The sequence below is a fragment of the Saccopteryx leptura genome, chromosome 5 (assembly GCF_036850995.1).
Source record: "Saccopteryx leptura isolate mSacLep1 chromosome 5, mSacLep1_pri_phased_curated, whole genome shotgun sequence".
NCBI lineage: Eukaryota > Metazoa > Chordata > Mammalia > Chiroptera > Emballonuridae > Saccopteryx > Saccopteryx leptura.
Genome location: NC_089507.1, coordinates 7560165 through 7569369, shown reverse-complemented (window position 1 = coordinate 7569369; position 9205 = coordinate 7560165). Strand labels below are relative to the sequence as shown.

At 47.8% G+C, this 9205-nt stretch overlaps 1 non-coding gene across 1 annotated transcript; it reads left to right on the top strand.

Annotated features, from left to right (window-relative positions):
• Positions 1-7734: 7734 nt before the first annotated feature.
• Positions 7735-7810, top strand: TRNAA-CGC (transfer RNA alanine (anticodon CGC)). Its single transcript has one exon. It is a non-coding gene; the product is annotated as a tRNA-Ala (tRNA).
• The last annotated feature ends 1395 nt before the right edge of the window (positions 7811-9205 follow it).

Below are 9205 nucleotides of genomic sequence, written 5' to 3'. Positions count from 1 at the left end.
GAGACGGAGGTCCAGCTGGGACTAGGGCGGGGGCTCTTCCCCGACTCTGGAGCTCGGGACCCTCATTTCGTTTCTGAGCCAGGAAGAGCTGCAAGTGGATTATTTTTGTATGAACACTGGCTTAATTTATGACTCGGGAAAAATACACATCGTTTTCATTATAGAGCCTGGGGTCAGTGCGTTTGACTTATCCCTGTTGTCCTTAGGTCCGGCCTTAAAGACTCCTGCAGGTCCTCCTCTGCCAAGATGTGTGAACAGAATTGTCTGTTTCAGCCCAGATCCCGGTGCCCAGGGCGAGCCGGGCCAGGTGGGTCGCGCGCTTCAGAACGCTTCTTGACCGCCAGTTTTCTTCTGCCTCGGACAGAAGCGGACTCATTCCCCCACAGACCTCCGGCTTCCTCCGTTGTAAAATGAGAAACTCAGAGAGATGATTTTTTTTAACATGTCCCGGGTTCCAGGAGCCTCTGATTCCGCCGTAACCCTCGCGTAAACCCCAATCCCCACCTGTAATGAATCCGTGCAGCAGGTACCCAAACGCGAAGTGCACTCCTCCGTCCTGGGGGAAGGGAAGTCCAACAGTTTCCTAGTGACCTCATACAGCCCAGCCACGGAGAGAGCGAGAGAGTAAGGAATAAAAGGTGAAAGGAGTAAGACTGATGTTGATATATTAGGTGAGGGTTACTGGCCACGGCCAGCCCTTTCAGCGGGGCTAGAAGCTGCTAGAAGGTATTTTACCAGCTACAACGATATATGTGAGAAGGAGTCCCCCATTGGGAACTTTTCCAAAGTCTAATAAAGCTGTGCTTTGCTCCCTCTGACCTTGGCCCAGCGACAGGTAAGTCCCACAACCTCTACCACCTTATAAACACTGAGATGGGCTATAAGAAAGGACTATAGAGGCTCTATTTAGAGGCTTAGGTCAGCAAGTAGGCAGAAAAAAAAAAAAAGTCAAAACCACTAATCTAATTTATTGATGGCTTTAATGGAAGTATGTAGGAAAAAGAATTCTGCCTGGCTCTGCAAATATTGCTCCAGTCCCTTTACCTGGAATTCCCTGGAGCTGAAAAATGGCCCAGTGACTGCAAAGGACAAGTATTACCATCAGATGCAGGGAGAGGGTGGACAGGAAAGGAAGGAAATATAGATGAGCTTGGGTTAGGGCCGTCTCCGTCATCTTTTCTTTCTTCCTTTTCCCCCTTTCTTTCCTTTTCTTTTTACTTTTTCTCTTAGGATGTAATTTGAGTGTTTACTGTGTGCCGTGGCACTATGCTAGGAATTAGAAATAGGGACATTTAAAATGAAGTTCGCTAAAAGCCAAGACAATGGTAAGGGGCGGCACTTCCGGTCCAGAAGGGAAACAGACTTAGACACGATGGACTGTAATAGCCTTAGGGAAACCACATAGAATTAAAAGGAAGGGGGGCACAGACATCCCTAAAACTGAGGCACTTCACAAGCCATGCCTGGTGGGCAGATGCTGGTAAATCTCCGAGTCCGATCTCAGTATGGTGGATGCCTGGAATTTCTGGAACAGCAACCAGGTTAATAACAAGGATCTCTTTGCTGGTGTGAATGGAGTTGCTGTGCTTGTAAGTCTCAGGCCTGGGTTTCTCCATGGATGGGTGTGGTCAGCACTGCTAGGTTCCAGCGTAGGCTACGCCCCTGCAGCAGCTGTGTGGCTGCAGGTGCCACCTCTCCTCTCCAGGACGACCCTATAGCAAGAGAGGGTTGTCATAGGTCAGATGTTAAACTTCCTCTGAAAAAAATTTTTTTTTGATTTACGTATTGATATACGATATTATAGTACTTGTATTAGTGTCAGGTGTCTAACATAGTGATTCAGCATTTTCATACTTTAGAACACGATCATCCATTAATCTTAGTAGCCATCTGTCCCTGTGCAGATTTATCACCATACTTATGGGCTCTATTTTCTTTCACCCTCTTCACCAGCCCCTCACCTCACGCCCCTGGCAGCCTTCCCTTCGGTCTCTGTGCTGAGGAATCTGTTTTTGTTTTGGATTGTTTGTTCACTTGTTTTTTAGTTTTTTTTTTTTTTTGTAGATTCCACATGTAAGTGAAACCATACAGTATTTCTTGTCTTTCTCGATCTGAATTATTTCAGCATAATACCTTCTAGGTCCATCCGTGTTGTCGCAAATGGCAAGATTTCGTTGTTGTTTTTTTTATTTGCTACAGAATATTCCAGTGTGTGTGTGTGTACACCACATCTTCCTTATCCATTTATTTATTTATTTATTTATTTATTTATATTATTTATATATTTTATTCTTTTCAATTGTAGTTTGCGTTCAGTATTTTGTATTAGTTTCAGGTGTCCAGCATGGTCATTATACAACCATATACTGTGCAAAGTGTTCCCTCTGATCCTATTCTGCGCTTCACATCCCTGTGACTATTCTGTAACTCCCCATCTGTACTTTTCAATCCCGTCACCTTTTCACCCAGCCCCCTCCCCCCCTCCCCCAGCAACTGGCAGTCTGTTCTCAGTACCTACAGGTCTGTTTCTGTTTTGTTCGTTCATTTATATTGTCCTTTAGATTCCACATATGAGTGAAATCCTATGGTACATGTCTTTCTCTGACTGGCTTATTTCACTCAGCGCAGTACCCTCCCTCTGGTTCTATTCATGCTGTTGCAAATGGTAAGATTTTATTCTTTTTCATGGTCAAGTGGTATTCCATTGTGTAAATGTACCACAGCTGATGGGCACCTAGGTTGCTTCCATCTCTTGGCTATTATAAATAATACTGCAATGAACATAGGGATGCATACATGTTTTTGCATGCTTTCTTCAGATAAATACCCACAAGTGGAATTGCTGGGTTGTATGATAGGTATATTTTTACTTTTTTTTTTTTTTTGTATTTTTCTGAAGCTGGAAATGGGGAGAGACAGTCAGACAGACTCCCGCATGCGCCCGACTGGGATCCACCCGGCACGCCCACCAGGAGCGAAGCTCTGCCCCTCCAGGGCGTCGCTCTGTTGCGACCAGAGCCACTCTAGTGCCTGGGGCAGAGGCCAAGGAGCCATCCCCAGTGCCCGGGCCATCTTTGCTCCAATGGAGCCTTGGCTGTAGGAGGGGAAGAGAGAGACAGAGAGGAAGGAGAGGGGGAGGGGTGGAGAAGCAGATGGGCTCCTCTCCTGTGTGCCCTGGCCGGGAATCGAACCCGAGACTTATGCACGCCAAGCTGATGCTCTACCACTGAGCCAACTGGCCAGGGCTATTTTTACTTTTTTGGAGGAATTGCCATAGTGTTTTCCTAGCGGCTGCACAAATGAGCAGTCCCACCAACAGAGCAGAAGGGTTTCCTTTTCTCTATATTTTCTGAAACTTCTGTCTGTCCCCCCTGGGCCTAGCGTGGCTGGCATGCATTGGGAACCTGAATAAAGGTTTACTGAGTAAACCAGTGATGAATGGAGCAGGGCGTCTTACCAGGACCACATGAGGAGGGTGAAGTGCCCGTAGCACACAGCTCTGGGGCGGTCCCCGACTTCAGGGGACATTCTTCTCTGGGGTGACTGAGAGGGAGGAGGAGGGAGGGTTCAGCCCTGAGTCATGGGAAGTGACAGCACCGGGAGCAGATCTTCTCTGTCGGGCCCAGACCAGGTCCCGGCCTCGGCCTGGAGAGTTGGGCCGTGGACCGGCAGCGAGGCTGCACAGGTCGTCTTTTCTCCTGCAACATTTGGTAGAACATTTCAGGTGGGGGTGGGGAGGAGGGGAGGCTTATCGGAACCAGATGTTCGGAGGCCATCTCTCTGACACAGTGAGTAATTAGTTTTAAGTGATTGTCCATGTGACCGGTCTGGGAGACCCTCCTCTGGGCCGGGGAGGCAGGCTGGGCTGGCCGCACCCTGACTGGAGGAGAAGTGGGAATTGCTGTGGGTCTGGGATGGCTCCACGGGTCCTAGAGCAATTACAAAATACCTCTGTGCATGCCGACCAGCGCAGACGTAGAGGACAGTCACTCTCGTGGCCGAACGTGTGATGCGTCCAGGAGTGGCCTGCAGGAGCCAACTGCTGAGGGCCATACTGGGTCCTGGACACACCAGCCAGCGGGGTGTCGCTAAGTGGCAGTTGAAGACCAGCGGCTTTGCCATCGTCCTGCCTTACGTACCCTCCGATAGCTTCGGTTCTGTGTTGATCTTAAGTTGTGTGTCTGACACCAGACAGAGAGGGGTGGAAACCCAATGTTGACTGACACAAGCCTCCTGGTAGAAATAGACGCTCAGATAGAAATCATACTGAATTCTAGGAAAGAAAGGCACATTTCTTGCATACATGTGTCCAGGACCCTCGTGCAATTCGTACCGGCAACAGAAGTGAGTACAAAGAAGCGACAGAATTCCTGCCACCGGAAGTCCCTGTGGGGCCCAGCAGGGACACAAAGAGGGACAAAACCCCCTGGGGAGGCAGAAAGGATTCACAGACAAGACAAGACAAGACAGGATTAAGATCTGAAGAGCCTGAGTTCAGCATTAAACAAGAGGCCAGTAAAATCGGCCCTTTGCACATTATTTTCAACCACAAAAGGCTACGGAGAAGATACCTTTAAACCTCAGTGGCCTTTCTGGCTTCCTTGGGAGGGAACCTGCAGGTGCTGTTGCACAAGTCTCCAGGCCCTGGGTCCTCTCTGGCCCACGCTCCGCAGGTTTTCTGTGCTCCCTGCGCACCTGGGAGCAAGTGTGGGCATTTTGCTTGAGACGAAAGCAATCAAACTAAGGCACTTGTGATTTCTGGAACCACGAGCTGATAAATTTGTGTTGCTTTAAGCTACTAAGTCTGTGGCGATTTGTCTCCGTCCCCACAGGAAGCTGCATCTCTCACCTAAGTCCTCTAGTCCCTGTTATCTGCTGGGGCGCTCAGCTAGGACAGGGAAGCTCGGCCCGCAGCCACGAGATGCAGCTAACTATTGAGCACTGACAGTGGGACTGCGGAGACATTGACCTTTACATTTTATTTATTTTTTTATTAACTTAGACCACCTGATTCACCTCCACAGGCTGGCCTCCCCCCCCCCAGGCTGGGCTGAGCCAACACCTCTTCAGAAGACTCACCCTCACACACGATCAAGAGCCTTTGGAACCCAGCGGCTTTTGGGGGACCCCTCTGCATCCCCCTGGAGTCTGGCTTTTGCCTGATCCTCTCCCTGAAACCACTGGGTATCCTTTTAACCACCCTGGAGTCCTCTCCCATGCCTTGGACCAAATGGAAACAATAAAGCTTTTGCAGAAAAAGAATTAACTTAAATTTAAACAGCCATTTGAAGCCAGTGTCTGCCATATTTGATTATACATTTCTCGGAGGTACCTTTGTATTATGTACTGTTTATTATGGAATGAGGTCCAGACTCTTCAAGTTACGTGTTAGCAGGTAGGTTTTGTGTAGTAGAGACGCAAGTGTTTTCTTCCTGGCGGAAAAGACAGCTGCACGGGTTATGGATTGAGTGCCTGTAGGACATTAGCCAGTTTTATAGTCACAATCTTATTCTGATATTCTTTCACTAATGCTTATAAAAATCTCAGTTTCTCATATGGCCTTTGGACCACTTTGACCAGCCCGTCAGTTCCCTGCTTTCTGAGTCAGCAAAAGCTTTGACAACTTCTGCACTCGACGTTGGTTTCATGCTTTTTTTTTTTTTTTTTTTTTTTAATTTTTCTGAAGCTAGAAACGGGGAGAGAGAGTCAGACAGACTCCCGCATGCGCCCGACCGGGATCCACCCAGCACGCCCACCTGGGGCGACGCTCTGCCCACCAGGGGGCGATGCTCTGCCCCTCCGGGGCATCGCTCTGCCACGACCAGAGCCACTTTAGCGCCTGGGGCAGAGGCCAAGGAGCCATCCCCAGCGCCCGGGCCATCTCTGCTCCAATGGAGCCTTGGCTGTGGGAGGGGAAGAGAGAGACAGAGAGGAAGGAGGGGAGGGGGATGGAGAAGCAAATGGGTGCTTCTCCTATGTGCCCTGGCCGGGAATTGAACCCAGGTCCCCCGCACGCCAGGCTGACGCTCTACCGCTGAGCCAACCGGCCAGGGCCTGTGTCATGCTTTTTAACGTCTTGATACTGATGTTGTTATGAGATAGAGTTATTGTCCTCATTTTAAAGATGGTGAAACGAAGATACCAAGATGTCATTTATCCAAGGTCACATAGTTAATGACAGTGACAGCCAGTGTGACCCAGAGGCCACTCTCTTAACTAACGCAAAAAAGACATGTCAGCTTGTTTGACCATTGATGCAAGAGGACACATCAGAGCGTGTTGGACCTGCCTTGGGAGAGCCGTGAGAACTGTGGGCATTCATAAAGCAGAGAGGTGCCTGGCCGTGTGGGGCAGTGGGGAGCGCACAGGGTCTGGCACACACATGTCTGAAAGTCAGGCCGTGGGTGACTGAAGCTTCCTCCTGGTGGCTGCTTTTCTGTATTCTGAGGGTTAAGTTGTTTTCGCTGAGGAAACCATAGAGAGAAGACACCAGAATTGTCAGCAAGTGACTTAGCTGGTTTCTCATTTCAGACATGTCTGGTAAGGTGTCCCTTGGCAGACTCATCCCCAGTGACTGCTGGAAAAAGAACTCCCTCCCCCACCATGATAATGTGATAGTAAGTTGAGTTTTATTGCTCTGGGAAGTGGCAAACTTATGCCAGGGCCCCTTGATTTGTGGCTGTAGGCCTGTGGCAGGGGCTAACCCCAGCCATAAGGGAAGACACCCCTCCCTACACTGGTCCTGGTGTGGGGTTTCCCTGGGGCTTCCATGCTGCATTCAAGCCAGCACCCCTGGGTGACACTGGAGACGTCGGTCTGTTCCCGTTACAGTTCCCAATCCATCCTTCTCTTCAAGGGGGACCACTGTGAAACTGACTGCACCTTAAGAAGAGAATGGATTTTTGAAGGGTGCAATTTATACCCATTTTTGTAAAAGTTTAAAAGTTTAAAAAAACCCACTTTTATTATAAGCCAATGATATCAGGAATGATAGCTACTGCTTTTGAGTTTATACCATGTTACAAGTATGGGATTACCAGTTGATAGACATTGGCTAGTTACTCCACCCAACCACCCTCAAGGGTAACTCTTATTTCCCCATCCCACAGGTGACGGAAGAGACCTGTAGAGGTGACATGGTGATGCAGGCGGGATGCAGACCTTGCTCTGGATGAGCCCAAGCCTTGCTGTTCTGAGTGTCATAAGAAAATAAATAAAATGAAGCTTAGTGCCTTTCATTTTAGTATTTAAATACCTAGCCCAATACCTGAGTTTGTTGGTGCTTCATAAATATTCACTAAATAAGTGAATGCTAAAGTGATTGAAAAAGTATGTGATTCATTTATTCTTTCATTATCCCACGAATATTTATTGGGCACCTGCTCTGTGTTGGGTGCTGACTATGAACTACGGTGTAAGGAACTAGGGATAGAAAATGGAAAAACATACTTTCACGGAGTGCTACATGGTACAGCCACCTTGGAAGACAGGTGGCAGTTTCTTTCACAACTATAGATACCCTTACCGTATGACCCAGCAATCATGCTTCTTGGTATTTACCAAAAGTGTTGAAACCACACAAAAATCTGCACATCAGTGTTTATAACAACTTTATCTATAGACAAAGCCAAAACTTGGAGGCAACCAAGATGTTCTTAGCAGGTGAATGAATCAATAAACTGTCATATATCCAGACAATAGAATGTTACTCAGCACTTAAAAAAGAAATACGCGGCCCTGGCCGGTTGGCTCAGTGGTAGAGCGTTGGCCTCGCGTGCAGAAGTCCCGGGTTCGATTCCCGGCCAGGGCACACAGAAGAAGTGCCCATCTGCTTCTCCACCCCTCCCCCTCTCCTTCCTCTCTGTCTCTCTCTTCCCTTCCCGCAGCCGAAGCTCCATTGGAGCAAAGATGGCCCGGGCGCTGGGGATGGCTTCTTGGCCTCTGCCTCAGGCGCTAGAGTAGCTCTGGTCATGGCAGAGCGATGCCCTGGAGGGACAGAGCATCGCCCCCTGGTAGGAAGTGCCGCGCCCGTGGTGGGCGTTCCAGGTGGATCCCGGTCGGGTGCATGCGGGAGTCTGTCTGACTGCCTCTCCCTGTTTCTAGCTTCAGAAAAATACAAAAAAAGAAAAAATTAAAAAAAAAGAGAAGAAATACGCTATCGAGCCATGAGAAGACATGGAGGAAATGTGAATGCGTATTACTAAGTGAAAGCAGCCAGATGGAAAAGACTGTGTGATTCTGACTATATGACAATCTGGAGAAGGCTAGACTAGGAGATGGTAAAAAATAATATCAGTGGCTTTCTGAGGTACAAGGGGGAGAAAGGAGGGGTCGATGGAGCACAGGGGATTTTTAGGGTGCAATAACATAGCACGATCATTTAGAGTACTGTATTTCCTATGAATAAGATGCTCCCATGTATAAAACACACCTTAATTTCGGGGCCCGAAATTTGAAAAAAAGACAACAAGCAGAATGCAAGTAAAAAAAAATCTACATCAATGAGCGCAAAAACAAGCACGAAAAAGCGGGAAATGCAAGTAAAAATATCTATAGCCACTGTATAAGACGCACCCAGGTTTTAGACCCCAGCTTTCTCGAGAAAGGGTGCGTCTTATCCATGGGGAAATATGGCACTTTATATGACCGTGGTATGTCATTACACATCTGTCTGGACACACAGTATATATAGCACCAGGAGTGACCGTAATGGAAACTATGGACTCTGGGTGACTATTAAGTGTCAGCGTAGCTTCATCAATGATAACAAATATACCATTCTGCTGGGGGTGTTGATAATTGGGGAGCTGTGCATGTGTGGGGGCAGAGGGATTATGGGAAATCTGTGTACATTCATGTACATTTTGGAACCTAAAACTGCTTAGAAAATCAAATATAAAATAAGGACAGCTTCATTGCCTTTGAGAAGCTCCTGGTCCAAGAGTAAGGAAGGGTTCTTCGTATTGAGAGCTCATCAGACCTACTTCTCAATGACAGGAGAGGTCATCAATGATACTAATGCTGACATCACTGTTTGTGGAGTGCTGCAGAAGATGTTTCCAGCGGAGAAGTACAACAAAGTTTCTCCACTACGTTTTACGTAACAGTTTACAATATCTGGATTACTTTTCTGGCCAGTGATTTAGGGGCAAACGTAGACAATTCTTTTCTTTTTTCTTCAAACAAGTAACTGTGTCTGTATCTA